Here is a 19,543-nt window from a genome sequence, read left to right as displayed (position 1 = left end):
CATGCAATCCCATTTCCCGAAATGTTCAAAAAAGGAAACTTGACTCTGGAGTAGGATCCTCTGTAAGTTTTATGACAAAAATTACATTCAAACTGTGTATTTCCTCCTCCCTTTCCTATTTTTTCGAGCTTCTTAACATACTTCTACTGTGGAGCATGATCATCTACCTCAGTTTCAGTATTCTTAATAGGATTAACATTAACATTTGCATTATTATCCAAATGACTCATTTTTCTGAACATAATAATTTATACAGTATAAGCAACAGAATTAGAAACATATTTCAAAATATCAAGCTGAAATATCAAAATAACAAGTTAACAACGACCCAATTCAAACTTCAGAGCATCACACAAAAGTGATATACTAATAGTCCAATATTATTATAATCAGAAAAGTGGAAACTGGAAAGTAGTAGAAACGCTTCCAATATTCATTATCCCATATACTGTAAACTAATCCAATATACTGTAAGTCTGTAACCGAAATATTCTCATACATCTTTCGTATTCAATATTAATATATTATTATTATTATTTTATCAAAAATATTAATGATTATTATTTTAATATTTTTAAATAAAAGTACAAAATTAGAAATTAGAAACATATCGAGAAGAACAGAAAGTGTCACAAATATATTGGCTACCAAGTCACACACACTTTCTCAGTCTCTGAACCAGTGGTCATCTCAGGTGTCACAAATAACCTGTTAATCTCACGGTTAATAGCCAAAAGATCATGAAAAGTTGTGTAGATAGTGGGGTGCAAAGATGCACTAACCCTTAAAGTCACATCATAAAACACCCTAAAAAACTGCACAAACACCCTTGCTTTTTCCCAATCATCCTCATTAGGTGGTCTAACCCTAGACCGCTTACCGCTGCTCTTAATCACATTGTCATCCTCATCATATTCTTCATCTGGTTCCTTAAAGTAAGTCAAAAAAGGGCTGTCCTCATCCTCCCCCATTCTTGCATAAGCCTTTTTAAATTTCAAGGCTGCCTCCAACATTATAAATGTTGAATTCCACCTTGTGGGGACATCTATGCATACAAGACTTTTGGTGGACAATTTTTCCTTTTCCACTGAGGATTTAAAATACTTCAATCTTTGTGGAGTGGACCTCACAAACTTCATAGCATTCCTAATGGCTAACACATACATATTCAGCTTCTTCAACCCACTCCCCACTATTAGATTGGTTATGTGAGCAACACATCTCACATGCAAATACTTCCCACCCAAAACAACTCGTGAATTCTCCCACCTATTCATCTTAGACCTCACCTGATCTATGGCTACTTTATCTGCAGAAGCATTGTCAACAATTATGGCCATGACCTTCTCTATCCCCCACTCCAACAAACAAGCCTCAATAAGCTTCCCTATGGTGGACCCTTGGTGATTAGGAATCACACAAAAGTTTAAAACTCTTTTGTGCAACTTCCAATCACTATCAATGAAATGAGCAATGAGCACCATATAATTAAAGTTTTGGAAACTTATCCAAGTGTCAGTAGTGAGGTTGATCCTATAGCCACTTAACTCCTTCTTCAAGCTGGCCTTATGAACATCAAACATGTTGAGAAAATGTTTAACTATAGTTCTCCTGCAAAGGACATCAAACAATGGGCAAGCAACACTACAAAGCCTCCAAAAACTCATCTTCTTTACAAAACTAAATGAAAGCTCATCAATCATAATCATCTCAACACAAGTTTCCATAACATTACTCTGCACAAACCCCCTAGAAACCATCTTATCACCAATATGGATCTTTTCGTTTTTATCTTGATTGGGTGGGTTGTATCTGTAATATTTTCTAATGTGTTTAAGCATTCCTGATGTCCCATTTTTTCCACTATCAACAACATAATCTCCTAAAGAACCTTTAAGACACTATATGCATTTAGCTCTCTTATGAACAACTTCTACTTCAATCATCTTCCCTATTTCATTATCTTTTCTTTTCCTCATACTCTTTAAAGTGATCCCAAACCCAACTACGCTTGTTTGCAAATCTACCTTTACTCTCTGTATTGAGCTCACTTACAGGTACATTTTCTTGGGATTGCATGTTCTTTCCTCCCCATTGGCTCTGGCTCTCTTCTGCTGCATGTTCAGTTTGCATGGAGTTGGACTCTGGGCATGGCGGTCCCATTGGTGATGGTGAGGTTCATGTTGAAGAACAACCAACCCCACTCGGGCCACTCTGCTGCTGGGGGGGATTAGACTACATAAACCATACCATATAAATTGTAAATTAATATAAACAATTGTAAACTAATAGGAACAATTGTAAATTTATTAATTTAATTAGATTTGCACAGCTGAATGCACTCAGGCAATCAGGATACTCAATCAGCCTTCTCAAATCTCAATCAACATCAACATTGCATAATATAAGAACCAATAAGTTATAACAAATCTAACCCAATAACTGAATAACCATTAACCAATAACATATAACATATTAATTGACATAAACAAAACCCAACCCATAACCCATTTCGGCTAACAGAATAAATAAGTTATAACAAATCTAAGTATCTAACCCAGAATGCTCAATTAACAAATCAAAAAATCCAGAAAGGCAAAAACTAAATAAAAAATCTAACCCAGAAAAGAATGCTCAATGAACAAATCAAAAAATTTAGAAACCAAATAACAAATCTAACCCAGAATGCTCAATCACAAACTCACAAAGTACAAACCAAATTCTCAATCACAAACTCACAAAGTATAAACACTTATGACTTACCATAACCTGTCGAGAGAGGTGCGATGCGACGGCGAGAGAGGCTGGTGCAATGGTGCGATGCGAGGGGGAGGGACTTGTGTGAATGTGCTGGTGCAGTAGTGCTATGTGAGGGAGAGAGAGAGAGAGAGAGGCTGGTGCGAATATGCGATGCGACGGCGAAAGAGGGTGGTGCGACGGCTACGGCGACAGCTGCTGGGGTCCTCGTCTGCGACTGCGACTCTGCGAGTACAATGCGAAGTTGAGACTCAGGGAGAGTGCTGGGAAAGGGTTGGGTTAAGGTTTGCAACACTTTGGTGAATGTGAATGGTGACTTTGGCCTTTGGGAGTCTGCCAGTATGGGACTTCTAGCCTCTGGGTCCTTTCGAAAATTCAGAAATTGGGAAAGCAGAACCTTTGGGTCCTCTGGGTGTGGGTTGGGTTTTTGGGTGAAAACTTTTCAAAAAATGAATTGGGCTTTGTGTTATTCACTTATTTGGGCCTATTAAAATGAAATAATTAAATTTTTAATTAATTGGTACGGGATGGGACTATCCCGGTATTGAACATTCAGTTTTGATCCTATCCCGTTTGGGATTGGTACGGTATGAGATCGGTATGGGTTTTGAAAACAGAACGGGACCAAACGATACGGAATGACACGAAACGGTATGATTTCGGTATTTTCGGTCTTAATGCCCACCCCTACCTGCAAGAATGATTGTGCATTGTTTTACAAAGAAAAGAAAGGGAGGGATGAATGCCCTGTGTGCAATGAGCCGAGATATCAGAAGAAGTCTAGACATGGAAAGAAAAAGATTCCAAGAAAGGCATTGCGTTATTTTCCCCTTAAGCCAAGACTGCAACGATTGTATATGTCGACACATACTGCTAGTGACATGAGATGGCACAAGGATAAGTGGGTTGATGTCGATGTGATGAGGCATCCTGCAGATGGAAGCGCATGGAAATAATTTGATAAAATCTATCCTGATTTTGCAGCAGAACCTCGAAATGTCATATTGGGACTCGTGTCAGATGGATTTAATCCATATGGGAATATGAGCACATCCCACAGCACTTGGCCAGTCGTTATGGTTCCTTATAATTTGCCTCCTTGGAGGTGCATGAAAAAATAATTTACAATGATGTCGCTATTAATTCCGGAGCCGCAATCCCCTAGCAAAAAGATCCATGTGTATTTGCGGCCTTTGATTGATAAGTTGAAAGACTTGTGGCAAAACAGTGTGTTGACATATAATAAGTTGACTGACAAAATGTTTACCTTGCGTGCAGCAGTCATGTGGACAATTAATAATTTCTCAGCTTATGAGAATTTGTTAGGCTGGAGCACAAAAGGTTACAAGGCATGCCCGGTTTGTATGCAGGATACGACATCTGCTTGGCACGGTGGAAAAATATGTTATATGGGCCATTGACGATGGTTGACGTCGGATGGTCATGATTGGCGTATAGAAACAGAGTCCTTTGATGGCAAAACAGAGATGCGAGGAAGACCTAAAGAACTTACAAGTGATGAAATCTTGAGTCAATTAAACAACATAGAATTTGGTCGGATTGGCAAATATCCCGATAACAAGTAAAGAAATATGCCGAGACCATCTGAATATCTCAATTGGACGAACAATTCAATATTCTTCGAGTGGAGTACTAGTCAAAGTTAAAAATTAAGCATAATCTCGATATAATACATGTTGAGAAGAATGTGTGTGAAAGTATGGTAGGGACAATTTTGGGAATCGAGGGAAAATCAAAAGACACCATAAAGGCCTGACAAGGTTTGAAAGAAATTGGCATACGAAGACATTTGTGGTTAGATAAGAAGGGTGACAAAATTCGAAAAAAGCATCCATTCTTTACAATGAAGCCCGGGGCTAAGAAAGAATTCTTAAAGTTTCTTGCATCTGTCAAATTTCCAAATGGATATGCGGCTAATATCTCACGAAATGTGAAAATCGACCCGGGCAAAATATCGAGACTGAAGAGTTACAATTGTCATGTGTTATTACAACGACTTATTTCGGTAGGTATTCGGAGGCTTTTGCCCGAAAAGGTTGTTGAACCAATTATTGCTTTGTCCAATTTTTTTCAAAAAATATGCGCCAAGTCGTTGTGTGTGTTGGATGTGGAGATGTTGAAGGATGAGATTGTGTACATCCTGTGCAAGTTCGAGCAAATTTTTCCATTGCTTTTTTTGATATAATGATTCACTTGCTGATACATTTTTCGTCTAAAGCAACTCTTGCAGGTCCGGTCAATTATCGGTGGATGTACCCAATAAAAAGGTAACAGTTCCTAAACCCTTTTATTAATATTCTTTAAGTTTAGCTTGATTAAATAAATTTATCTCATTATATACTTCCATGTTACAGAATGATGGGCACGTCGCCGATCTGACCGCTCGATTGGAGCAGATGCAGCATCAGCTAAATTCCGAGAGAGAGATTCATGAGGCACAGGTGCAGGCACAGATGCAGGCGATGTTCACCCAGTACTTACCTGGCTTTATCACGTCTACGCCGCCTCCGCCGCCAAGAAGGGATTCCGTTGATGTTGACGACTTAGATTGACCACTAGGGTCATATAACAGTTATATATCGTTTGTACAGATATAATTTGAATATAATTATGAATTTTTTGCTAATTTGTGTTAATATAAATTTGTTAAAATCCAATTTTAGGTTATATTATATTGTTTTCGGATAAAAATGTAAAATAAAAGGTAAAGTAAACGGTAAAATTAAAAAAAAAATTAGGCGACGAAAACTATTTGTCGCCTAAAGTGGTTTTAGGCGACGAAGATGGTTCGTCACTTAGAGTGGTGTTAGGCGACGAAATCATACCTTCATTGCCTAAAACCACTATTCGTCGCCCCAAACCACGTTTCGTCTCGCCTAAATCCTTGAGCGACAAACTTTGGCCGGCAATATTTGGGCGACAAAAATTCGTCGCCTAAACTCTTGGGTGACAAAATCTTGTTTTGGGCGACGAATTAATTTTGTCGCCTAAATGTTTTTTTTTTGGTAGTGTATATACAATGTTTGTCCTTGTACTCTCCTTCACAATTAATTGCCTTCAAGAACATAGGCCCGCTTTCACAAGTTGCCATAACATTGATAAGTGGTCTTCTTTGCGAATCTATCCACCCATCACTACACACACTTACACCTTTAGTGCTCCATGCACTTTTGATTTGTTGAAAGCACCGCTCAATGTGGATCTTCTCTTGTTGCAAAAGAGTAGTTCTTAGTGCATTATAACCAAGGGTTTAAATTTCGATTTTAAGGAGTTCCAAAATTTTAACACGTATTTGACAAAATTTCGGAATATTTTGGCGAAATATTCGAAATTTCGAATACCCTTAAAAGCAAAATTTTCTGAATTTGAGAGAAATTTCGTGGAAATTTCCTAGCTAACCCAGCTAACCCGTAACCCAACCCTCATATTCTCACCTACACAGTCGGCCAGTCGCACACCCTTCTCGATCTGCAGCGCCGCCGGCTCGCCTCTCTCCTCCGTCTTCTCGGATTGAACTGAAGGCTGAACGAAGTCATCGATCTCTCTCTTTTTCTCTCTATCTTCTCTGTTTGTGTTCTTGGACTGCTCTGTCTCCGGCCACCTTCGGCCTGGCCACCCTCGAAGCCACGCCGAGTTCGACCTCTCTCTCTCTCTCTTAAGTCTGAACCCCGAAATTAGTTTGGAGTTTTGGTATTTGGGTTGATTTGTTACTGTAAGTAATATTTAAGTTACAAAGTTACTTAAGTTTTGGGTTGATTAGTCAATTAGTCACTTACAAATTTACAATTTACAAACTTACAAAGTTACAAATTTACAATATATTGTCAATTTATCATTACCTATTAATATTTAAGGATCAAAATTAATTGTATGATTTTGGGTTGATTTATATAAGATAAATTATATTGATATTGGGTTGATTTATATAGATTTAGAATTAATTGTATGATTTTGGGTTGATTTTGTTTTGTATAATTTGTATGATTTTGGGTTAATTTTGAATCTTTAATCGTATAATTTTGGAATTGATTGTATAATTTTAGGTTGATTTTGATTTGTATGATTTGTGTAATTTGTATGATATATAAATATTGATATGGAACTATGGAAGTTGAAAGTGGTGATATGATATGAAATTGGAATTGGTATGATTTGTTAATAATTAATATGGAATTTGTATGATTTGTTAATAGTATGAATCTAATATGTATCATGTATGGAATTGCCGAATTGGTAATTTAGAATTAGTGAAATTAATATGGAGTTGGTAATAAATTAATAATTAATATGAAATTAGTAATATGGAAATGAAATTGGTGATATGATATGAAATTACAAATTAGTAATATGGAATTGCCAATTGGTAATATCTATATGATATGAAATTACTAATTAGTAATAAGTTAATAACTAATATGATATTAATTTCTTGGTGATATACTGATATGATATTAATATAGAATTTAACTCTCTTGTTAATTGTTATTGTTCTTGTGTTACTGTGTATGTCTTTTTGTTATTAGGAATTTAGAATTCAATGGCCAGTGGAGGGAGATCACGTGATCCAGCTTGGGATCATGCCGATCCACTACCGGGTGGCAGACAAGGTTCAATATGTAAATATTGTGGCCTTGTAATGAAGGGTGCTGGAGTGACACGCTTGAAATACCACCTTATATGGATCCTGGACACAATGTGCAGCGATGCAATAGTGTCCCACCAGAAGTGAAACAATTCATCATTGCAGGGATGCAACACAAACAACACCAAAAAAGCAAAAAAATACAAAGGATGGAAGAGCTCAGAGAAGAGCTTCGAGGACAAGGTCAGATTGAGCTGAGTGATGATGATGAGGATGATGATGATGAGGATCATAATGATGATATGGGGCCTCAAGAGCGAAGAGAATTTCGAGCTGCACTTCGAGCCTCTAAAGCAGCAGAATAGGAGAGGGAACACTTACATAAAGTCCCAAACAGGGGACAAGGTTCTGGGTCTAGTAATGGTGCACAGATGCGAAGAGGATCAAGCATGAGGGAATCACGACCAACACCTCCAGTAGCACCAAGCATGTACAAGGCAGCTCAAGCACGTCAAAAGAGTGTTAAAAATCTCTTTTCCAGAGGGTCAATCAAAGATGGGATGCAACGCTTAATCAGCAAGTTCTTCATATATGAAAATGTTCCTCCTTCAAAAGCAGCATATCATCATTTCAAAAATTTGGTGATAGGATGTCAACAGGCAGGAGTAGGAGTGGAACCTCCAACACCCTATCAGATACGCACCGGATTTTTGGATCAGGAGTTTCAAGAAATGCAAGAGCATGTAAACAAATTGAAGGCCGATTGGGCAACTTATGGTTGCACAATCATGTGCGATGGTTGGACAGGTCCAACCAAACTGTCTATCATAAACTTCATGGCCTACTCAAGAGGGAAGTCGGTATTCCTTAAGTCCGTTGATTCTTCAGATTGCATAAAGGATCATAAATATATTTATGGGCTACTGAAGGATGTAATCACGGAGGTTGGAGAGGAGAATGTTGTTCAAGTTGTGACCGACAATGGTTCCGCATTTGTCAAAGCAGGTAAGAAGTTAATGAACAAATACAATGTGTACTGGACGTCGTGTGCAGAACATTGCATTGATCTAATGTTTGAAGAGATGGGGAAGAAAGAGCAGGTTGCTAATGTGATTAAAAAAGTCAGAATGATCACGAATTATATTTACAACCATAACTGGTTGTTGGCAAAGATGCGAGAGATCACGAAGGGAGATATTGTTCGTCCTGGTGCCACCCGATTTGCTACAAACTATATTGCATTGGATAGTTTGTATGGTAAGATGATGGGGCTGAAGCAATTGTTCACCAGTGATGATTGGGGTCGTAGCAATTTCCGGCGTTCAGATGCAGGCATCACGGTTGAAAATATAGTTCTTGATCACTCTTTTTGGCAACAGGTGCATAAGGTGTGCGGTCTGTTTGAACCTCTCTACGTAGTTTTACGTATTGTCGACACAGAAGTGTATCCTACAATGGGATCAATTTATGAGTTGATGCGTGTCGTGAAGGAAGAGCTAGAAAAAAAACAAGGTGCACGGTGGGTAATAAAAATCATCAACGATCGATGGTTTAAAACGTTACAACACGATTTGCACGCAGCAGGTAACCCAATAATTTATTTGTTATTTTGGTTCCGCATTTTTTTAATTGATTTAGCTTTCAATTAATGAACTAAATTACTAATTATGTATTTCTATATTTACTTGATGCATGATTGCAGCCTATTATTTGAATCATCGCTATCAATATAGACCTAGCGTTGGAGATGATGGTGAACTTGTTCGGGCTGTGCACAACGTATTCTCCAAATTGGATCCCTATTCACCAAAAGTTGGCCAATTTAGAAATGAGGTAAAAATAATTTGCCATAAGGCCCATAAGAATCTTTACGAAAAATATTAATACTTTATAGAATTTGATTGTCTTAAATTATATATTTGATTGATATTGTATAATTTGTATTGTATTTGTATATAGTTAACATATTTTAAAGATGCTCGGAAAATGTTCGGAGAGCGAGCTGCAAAGGCCGCTAGATCACGAATGTCTCCTAGTGAGTATACATCGTACTTGTATTAGTTAGATTAACTTAATTATTTATTTTTATAGTTACACTTACACAAACAAATTTTTCATTTCAAGTGAATGGTGGATCATGTATGGGAGTGATGCGCCTACTGTGAAGAAGTTAGCCATCAAAGTTTTATCACAAACGGCGTCATCATCAGCTTGTGAAAGAAACTGGAGCACTTTCGCACTCATACACACCAAACAACGAAACAGGCTCTCATATAGTAGGTTAGAAAAGATGGTGTATTGCTACTATAACATGAGGCTTGCACTTCGAGACAAGAAAGCAGAGGAGGATCGCGTTGATGAATATGATCCGCTGGATATATATGATGCTGCTATAAGGGATGATGATGTGGAGGAAAACCAGCTTTATCAGTGGATTAGGCCCCTCCATTTAGATGATGATGCAGGCAATCCAGACCCTGATATTGCAGCTCAAGCACGTCAGGAAGGTATCAATGTGGACAGAGTTCTAAATGAGGAGGTGAGCCCTACTACAAGTTTGAATGAACTTATGCAACCAAGGTCGACTCATCGTACTGAGCCAGTTCCCACTAATCCTTCTCGATCAGGCAACTCTAGCACAAGATCGAGCACTCCTACCAATAGTGGAGGTAGAGGTAGTGGTGGTGGTGGTGGAAATGAAGATGTCACTGGACATTCTCAAGAGTATATGAGCCCATTTTCTGTCGAAGCAAAATACACACATGCAACACAATATGAGGATCATGGGAGTAGGCGTGCTGGACCAGGAATTGGTGCCATAGGAAAAGACTATAGTCGCAGACAAAGAGGTCATGAGAGTTTGGCACAAGAAGAAGATGATTCATTATCCACCACTTTCGGCTCTATGGGGGTAGGAAGTGACAATTACAATTATGGGCAAAACCCTCCAATATTCTACCCACCACATCTGCCTTACTTGGTTGAGTCTGATAGTAACTCATTGGCACAACAAGAGACAAACTCTTCAAATGAGTAAGCTTATGGGCAAATTCAACCACAACAGGTTCCTGATCCATATGGTTGGCATGTTGGCAATTACATGCAAAATTATGCTGGAGAAGTATCTTGGGATGATTATTCTTCACATTACACCTACTCTGGACATGATGATACTGAAGACAATGGAAATTTTGAACCTCCTAGAAACTCTATGTGGTATTGATTACTTTTGTAATTCATGTGGCAATATTATAGTAAAAATAAATTGAGGTGTTATTGAAGTAATTATTAATTAGTGAAGCATTATTTTAACAGTATTTGCCTCCAGCGCGCATTATATTCATCACATATCACATGAAACTTACTATATAATTTGGTTTTTTCAATGTTTTTTATCAATGTAGTAGATAATATGTTAAATAAACATATGGTAAAGTTTCATACAAAATTTCCGTATTTTGATAATAATTTCCGTCGTTTCCGTCAAATTTTTGTCGAAATTTAAAAATCTTCGAAATTTCCGTCGAAATTTCCTCGAAACTCGAAATTTTATTCCTTGATTATAACCTGGTGGAACATATCCTGGAAGCGTAGAAGCATGAAGATAGGACTTTCGATAGTGTGGATTCCGTGCAAGGTGAAAGGACAACCCGCCTGTATAAAACATCCTTGCAATTTCTGCATCACATTCTTCTCTAGCCTCCTTCTGAAAAGCTTTTTTAAGGGGCCCATTTATTGCTTGTCTCTTCTTTTGCTAAACATGCACAATCACAAAATAACCCAAAGAACCAGTTGTGGGCAAATAAACTTGTCTTGGAGCTACACTTTTCAACCTGTACTCACATTCTCTGACAAGTTTTTTCATTTCTGCATAAACTTCATCAGTAACCTTGCTGCAACATGCAATCCCATTTCCCGACATTTTCATTAAGTGAAACTTGACTCTAAAGTAGGATCCTACGTAAGTTTTATGACAAAAATTACATTCAAACTGTGTATTTCCTCCTCTCTTTCCTATTTTTTTCGAGCTTCTTAACATACTTCCACAATGGAGCATAATCATCTACCTCAGTTTCAGTATTCTCAATAGGATTAACATTAACATTTGCATTATTATCTAGATGACTCATTTTCCTGAACATAATTATTTATACAGTATAAGCAACAAAAATAGATACATATTTCAAAATATCAAAATAACAAGTTAACAACGACCCAGTTCAAACTTCAAAGCATCACACAAAAGTGATATACTAATAGTCTAATATTATAATCAGAAAAGTGGAAACTGGAAAGTAGTAGAAACGCATCCAATATTCATTGTCCCATATACTGTAAGTCTATAACCGAAATATTCTCATACATCTTTCTTATTCAATATTAATATATTATTATTATTTTATAAAAAATATTAATTATTATTATTTTAATATTTTTAAATAAAAGTACAAAATTAGAAATTATAAACATATCGAGAAGAACAGAACAAAAGTATAGAATTAGAGCTGACTAGAGATTCAGATCGAGAGTGTAACGACCCGACCCAAATTTCACAAAAAAAAAAAAAAAAAAAAAAAAAAAATATTTAATTTTATTCTGATGGCCATGTAGAGGTATAGTGGGAAATGAAATTGAGAGACCCAGTATTTTTTTAAGGATTCATTCTAAATGTTTTGAGATTTTATGTCGATTATTTTGGGAATTTATTTAAGAAATAAAAAGGGGTTTTGGGTTAATTTTTAATTTTCGTTTTAAATTGGGTTTGACCCCAAAGTTGACTTTTCTTGTTAGTAGACTTTTGATTTTGACTTTAGGCCCGTTGGGTAAGTCTCGAGTGTACGAATTCGTAGACACGAAGCACGTGCAAATCGGAGTTACGGTTTGGATTTTACGGACGTTCAAAGTGAGGGGCAATTTTGTAAATATCATGAATGGGTTTTAAAAGCCCAAAAAGGGTCCAGAAAATTCTGGATTTCTCTCCCCTCTCACGACTCACTCTCTCTCTCTCCCTGTTTTCTCTCCCCGACACCCCCCGGTGACTCTCTCCTTCTCTCCGGCCTCCCTCCCTCGCTGCCGAGCTAGGAGGCGGCGACGGCACTGCCTCAGCCCCCCTTCTCTCTCTCTTCCCCGTCCTCTGTTTCTCTCTTTCTCTCTCTCTCTCTCTCTCTCTCTCTCTCTCTCTCTCTCTCTCTCTCTCCCTGTTTTCTCTCCCCGACACCCCCCGGTGACTCTCTCCTTCTCTCCGGCCTCCCTCCCTCGCTGCCCAGCTAGGAGGCGGCGACGGCACTGCCTCAGCCCCCCTTCTCTCTCTCTTCCCCGTCCTCTGTTTCTCTCTCTCTCTCTCTCTCTCTCTCTCTCTCGCGACCTTCCCTGCGCATGCGACAGCCCGGCCAGAGCTTGGCTCTCCGGACACCTTCCTGGCAGCACAAGACCACCGGCGTGTAGCCCTTATGGCAGACGTCCTCCCTTGAGCCTCCCTTCACCGGCCAGTCACCAAAGACGGCGGATCGACGCGAGGAAACTCGCGAACCCGCCTCCTCCTCCGTGCAATTTCTGCCACCTCCGGCATTGATTAGACTCGATTTGAGGTGACACGATCGAGACTCAAGACGATCCAGTAGAGAATCGAAGCTAAATTTTGCACTGTGAGTGGACCTCTTGTTTTTATAAATGATTTATGAATTTCATGATTATTATTCTAATTGTTATCCTGAGTTTATTTAGAGTGTTGCATGGTGGGTTGAACTTGGTTTTCGAAGGAAATTTAATAAATTCTATAATTTAAATCCATATTCGTATCTTTAGACTTATTTGAGTTTCGATGTGTTTATCTAGTTGAGGAAATTTTCTTTGGTGGAGGGTGGTATAAATTGGATGTTTATTTATATATGCGCTTTGGAAACTTTGATTTGGGTTTTGGGGTGACGAATTAATTATAAATTTCTCACAAACATGTTCTAATGATTTTTGCTTAAGAGAGATGAAATTTGAAATTTAAGAGGCATGTATACAGATAAATTAGTTTGGATAATGTTGTGATTTGAGATTATGTGAGGATACCTGCCTGCCCGTACATCGATTCGCTCTGTACGGGAAGTGGCGAGCCTAGATTCCTGCCTGCTCGTGTATAGATTCGCTCTGCACGAGAAGTGGCGAGCCTAGATTCCTGCCTGCTCGTGTATAGATTCGCTCTGCACGAGAAGTGGCGAGTATTCCTGCCTGCTCGTGTATAGATTCGCTCTGCACGAGAAGTGGCGAGTATTCCTGCCTGCTCGTGCATCGACTCGCTCTGCATGAGAAGTGGCGAGCATCCCGGCCTGCCCCTGCATCGATTCGCTCTGCACGGGAAGTGGCGAGTATACTTATCTGCCTGCCCGTGTATCGATTCGCTCTGCACGGGATGTGGCGAGCTTAATTATCCAAGAATATGACTAGCAGCTTTCCGAATACTTATATAATGTGATGTTTCAGTTCATGGCCTAGAGATGGATAGCTTGCATGATTGACAAATGAAGGATTTTAGTAAATTACATTATTGTCTATTGTGGCGTGATAACATGCTTAATAATTTACCTTGCATATTTTATGGTAGTCCTTATCGAATCAATTATGGTTACTTAAATGATGAAAAGGTTTATGTGGATAATCGTTGTTTTTGTTTGGAAGGGAGTTCCAACAGGGTTTTGAAACTGTGGGATTTCAAAGAGCGACGTGAGGTCTTAGAGTTTAAATTGACTTTTCAGGATTTGTAAAAGATAAATGACCATTACTTTCCGTACTTATAAATTGTCCACTCACTGAGATTATTTCACGTTTTTCTCATATTTTTGTTTTAAATTTTTCCCCAGGTAGGAGCGGTCGAGCCAAGAGGAACGTCGAGGCATCTTGAAAACGTTGAGGACCCCGTAGGCTAGAATCCCTTACATTTGTACTTATAAAAAAATCTAGAATGGCTCTGATAACCTAAAAGAATTTGTTGTACGTTATGTCACTTTATTTTTGGACGGGTCAGAGACCCTCATTTGTTTTGTGGTAGAGGTGGCTGAAAGGAATAGAAGTGCTTTTTAACAGGCTTTGAAATTTCTGGGTTAGTCCATTTTCAGGGGAGGTTCTGCCGAATTTTCGGTAGGATTTCCCTTGATTTTGGATTCCCGCAGGACCTCTCTGGGTTTTCAGGGTGGAATTCGGGGGCGGTCCTGTCAGAGAGGAACAGAACAGAAGTATAGAATTAGAAACATATCCCTGGCTGAAAGAAGAAACACCAGAGGTCCAGAAGAATAGGTTTCGGCGTTGTCGCCGTCGCAGTTTCTCGGCGACGTGACGACGCATGTCTTTCTCTTTGTCAGTGTCGCAGGTCTCTCTCTCCACAACAATGAAGAAATGAAGAAGAAACATAAGGAGATGAAGTACATGACTGGATACGCACATGAGTAGAGGCAAGTCTGGCATGGAAACTCTTTGTGTTCTCCACTTTTCAATTACTTTCCCACTTAATTCTCCATAAACGTATCCGATTTTTTGGATACACGTATCCAACTATCAACCACGTATCTGTTGACCCAGATATGTATCCAACGAGTATCCGAGTGTATAGTATTTGTTGGTGTATCCGATACGGGATACGCCACTAAATTGGCATATCGGTGCTTCAGAGGTATGACCCAACATAAGTCAACCAAACCAAAAGATTGTGTTTCCCTCCACTCTCAAATGACTAATTATAATTGCCTTTTCAGTTCAATAAACACACTATACAAATAAAATTTGTTCCAAGTAAAACTAATTTGAGGCCAACATGCACCAATGTTAAACGATGAAAACCAATTAAAATAACAGAAATTAAATTGACAATATATATATATTCCTAAGCTTTTGGCTGCCCAATATTATTGCCATCACATACAATTAATTATAAGAATTAACTTATGTACATATGCACATGCATACATTTACATATTACACACGTAGAATAGAGTAAGAGACACTTGTTAACTTCGCCTTTCACTAGTTTGCTTCGAAAACTCATTGAAGACACTGAATCGAAGATTCCTCGAATACCCATTTGCTGAAAGCAATCAAATTCTCGTGCTGGAAACCTATTTCAGCAAATTCCCAGTCCACAAATAAAACAAGCAAAAATATAAAATTAACCAAATAAATGTAGGAAAGTTTCAATCTTTGATTACTAACTTGTTCAAATGAACGAACATGTTGTTAAGACGTCAGCTGAAGTAAGAGGGGTTGCTTGTGAAGGTACAAATCGCGAACTAGCTTTCTACCAGCCATCAAATTGGGGAAAGTTAAAATTTTCTCAAAAACAGAGAAGAAAAGAAAATTGTGTTTTTTGTTTATCTTTCTTGGAAAAGTTGGAAGCTTTGATGTCTGTATTAGTATCCAGTTTACATAAATTTTGTAAAGTTATTCATTTGCTTCATAAGGAATTTTGCTTTTAATACACCCTCAATTTATACCCCATCAATTGTAGGTTGATGTTCTCTAGCTTAGTTCTCATAAGTCATAACAATTTGATAAAAGTTTGATGGTGAAATGCTACTTCATTGAATTAATACCTCCTAATGATTCTCAAAAGTTCATGACCTAAGTTACCAAACAATAGACGTTCAATTGAATTCTTGAGGGAATGAAAAAAAGCTTCTGCAACAAGAGTACGTATACACTATTTCATAACGTTTATCTCTTTCATCCCACGGGTCATCATTGTACAAGCAGAGTAAAATGACCAATTGGATTGTTTTGCAATTGGCATGGAACAATTTGCACTTGATCAAGATTAATCTCATCACAATATCACCAAAATTGAACCTAAATAGAGAGTTTAACCCAACCCACCATTAAGCTAGAAACCTAGAAGCCTAGAACCAAGTATTCTATTAGTATTTAGGTCCATAGTGAAATAAATAAAATGCAAAAGCAAAAAAACACAATTACATCACATGGTTGCTAATGACAAGCCTCATTGGCAACAGAGAAGCGTTGGGCTTCAAGTGTTGCGGCCTTCTCATACACCACCACCCAATCATAACCTAACCCAACAAAGAAAAAATGAGTGAGAGAGAGAGAGAGAGAGAAAAAAAAAAATCAAACTGTGGAGTGCATTTTCCTATGGTTCTTGTGAAGAGAAACCCTAGTCTCTGGGTTTTAGTTGTTGTGGATACAGAGCAAACAAGAACGAGACTCAGTTGAGAAGCCGTCCTCCCAATTTTCTTATTGTTGGCTCAGTTATTCGAGAAATTTGTTAGTGTTCCAGTAACACCACCTGTCAATGTTGAGTGGTGTTACTTGACTAATAGAATTTTAACACGTGGCAACTAAAGACACATCACCCAAATACCTTAACACCGTTAATTCTAAGGTTAATTATAATTATATACCTCAACTATACATCACTTTTCAACTTGATACCTCTGGTTCAAAAACTTTCATTCGGGTACCTCAACTTCAATATTTCGTCAACTTAGGGCCAGTTGGTATTGCTGTGAGGAAAAACAGCTGTGAAGTAAAATCAGCTGTAAAGTAAAACAATTGACTGTTTGGTAAACTATGTTTTCAAAAGTGTTGTTAATGCAAAAAACAGTATCAAAGTGTTTGGTAAATGTTAATGTAAAAGTGTTGTGACTGTGTATAATTACTAAAATAGACATGATGCTGAAAGTGTCTTTCACTTATTTGTTTGGTAAAAATAAAATGTTTTTTTACTTGTTTTTTAAATTTGTGGCTTCAAATTTTTATTAGCATTAATTTTTTTAAGAACAACATTATTAAATAAGTATGCCTATTATTTTTTTAAGTATATTATAATTTTAATCGTACAAATAAAATATCATAATTAATTATTACAATATGAAATATAACTAACAATCGACATTTTTTTAATTCAAAATAAATAAATAAAAATTATATAAATCAATGAGGGTATTATGGGTAAAATAAAATATTCATTGTTGCTGTGATTCACTACAACTTTCAAAAGCACCTAGAAATCTGCTTTCTGTTTTTGTTGTGGGAAGTTGAGAATTGTGAAGAAAAGCAATTTTTAATTTTTTTACCAAACATCAAAACTGCTGTAGATGATTGAGAATTGTCATCCATAACAGCTTTTGGGTCTTCCACCGCAATCCCAAACGGAGCCTTAGTACCTTCGTTAGTTTGACCATTCAGATGACCGTTAACTGCCTACGCGGTATTAATGTGGCATACACGGATCCTACCACTAAAAATATCCACGTGGACAAAAACTAATAACTCTAAAAATGATATAAAATAGAAAAAAAAATTAGAATTTTGAAAAAAAAAAAGGCAAACAAAGAAAGAAGCGCGCGCAGAAACCCACCTCCCTCCCTCTCCGTCGCATCGACGACCCAACCCATTCCCATTCATCGGCAACCTTTCTCTCAGCCGCATCTCTCTATCTCTCACTCTCTCCCTTTCTCGCTCACTCTTTTTTCCTATCTCTCTGTCACTCTCTTTCCCTCTCACTCCAGCTGACTCCAAAGCAATCCAACTTAGGCAACCCAACCCAAATACGATCCCAGCAACCCTAAACTCAATCACCCTCCACCCACCTCCTTCCCCCTTTTCGGCCATCGGCCGAAAACCCCTTCCCCCACATCAGCATCCCACCTCCCAGATGTATCTTTCTTTCTTTCTTTCTTTCTTTCTTTCTCTTTCTTTCTTTCTCTCTCTCTCTCTCTCTCTCTCTCTCTCTCTCTCTCTCTCTCTCTCTCTCTCTCTATTTGTCACTCTTTTTTTCTCTCTACAAGCGCGACACCGCCGGATCTAACGGGTGCCTACAGCTTCACCAAATTTGACAAGGTGTACAATTACAAAGCCCTCTCAGTTGTCTCCCTCTCTCCCTCCTTCGCCGCAAACTCGACCCGGAGCGCGACACCGGCTTCAAACCTGACCCAGAGGCCCAGCGACTGTTCGAGCATAACAAAGAACATAAACAACGAATCAACTTCATCCATTGTCCCTTCAAGATTCCAGAATCAACCAATTGTTTTGGGTGTACTGCCAATTTGGAAGCTTGGAGCTGATTTTTTTTTAAATTTTGGTTTGGGTTATTTTATTTGTTATTTGTTTTTGTAATTTTAATTTTATATTTGTAGATTTGAATGAGTAAACAATGAAGATGATGGGGAGTTGTAAAAGAAGAAGAAAAAAAAGAAAAGGTTAAGAAGAAGAAGAAAAGAAATGGGTGGGGTGTTGGTGCTGCAAAGGGTGGAGTTGCAGAAGAAAGAAGATTGGAGAAATGAGAAGAAAAGGGGGTTTGCACGTGGATTTTTTTTTTTAATTCAATTTTTTTTTGTTGTATTTTACATTATTTTATAGTATTTTTAAATATTATATATATATTTTAAAAGTCAAATTGTGGGGTTTGCGTATGCCATGCCATTAATTAACGGTCATCCTAACAGTCAAACTAATGGAGGTACTAAGTTGACGAAATATTAAAGTTGAGGTACCTAAATGAAAGTTTTTGAACAAGAGGTACCAAGTTGAAAAGTGATGTATAGTTGAGGTATATAATTGTAATTAACACTTAATTCTACTATTGTGATCGGCGCATTGAAGTGTTGTTCACTTGCACAGAAAGAACCAGAGGGCAGAGGCCATAGAGAATATATATATATATATAGATTCTTTGCAGAAGCAATTGCTTTGCAACTAACAAATATTCAACAAGGAAAGCATCAAGAATTTAAATCTCAACCATTGCGATCAATGCACTCCCATTATACTTGCAGATCTGCAATCATTTTTTACAAAATTCATATCACTCTTGGATGAAGCCTCTCTTGTTTTGCTTCCCCATCGACTCATCCCACCGAAGGCCACCGTGTTTGTCGACTTCATCTTTTGCTTTGCCATCACCAACGAGCACCGCATCTATTGCTGACATCAGAAATTAGCTTAGGAAAAGAAAGTTATAGGGTTTTAGGTCAATAAGAAGTTATAGTGTTAATCACAGTGTTTGGGTGATGTGTCTTTAGCTGCCACGTGTTAAAATTCTATTAGTCAAGTAACATCACTCAGCATTGACATGTGGTGTTACTGAAATACTGAAAAATTTCTCCAGTTACTGAACTAGGATTTGTTTTGTTTTATTTTGTTCAGTCCCATATTTTTTGATGTAACTGGTCCATTTCTCAATACAAGTGG

The 19,543-nt window shown here is 37.8% G+C and overlaps 2 pseudogenes across 1 annotated transcript in view; one reads left to right on the top strand and one right to left on the bottom strand.

The window, feature by feature from the left end:
* LOC147280397 (mitochondrial import inner membrane translocase subunit TIM44-2-like) overlaps positions 1–15,646 on the bottom strand; it is a 45,221-nt pseudogene extending 29,575 nt beyond the window's left edge. The window contains exons 1-2 of the transcript XR_015123249.1: positions 15,569–15,646; positions 15,354–15,456 (exon numbers count right to left, since the gene is read on the bottom strand). The product of XR_015123249.1 is annotated as a mitochondrial import inner membrane translocase subunit TIM44-2-like (transcript). The remainder of the gene's footprint in view (positions 1–15,353; positions 15,457–15,568) is intronic.
* Positions 7,316–10,583, top strand: LOC147280398 (uncharacterized; annotated as a pseudogene).
* Positions 15,647–19,543: the final 3,897 nt, after the last annotated feature.

The sequence above is a fragment of the Dryas octopetala genome, chromosome 7, assembly GCF_963921425.1.
Source record: "Dryas octopetala chromosome 7, drDryOcto1.1, whole genome shotgun sequence".
In the NCBI taxonomy this organism is placed as follows: domain Eukaryota; kingdom Viridiplantae; phylum Streptophyta; class Magnoliopsida; order Rosales; family Rosaceae; genus Dryas; species Dryas octopetala.
Note: the sequence above shows the minus strand (reverse complement) of the source record. Positions and strands in the feature narration are given on the sequence as shown.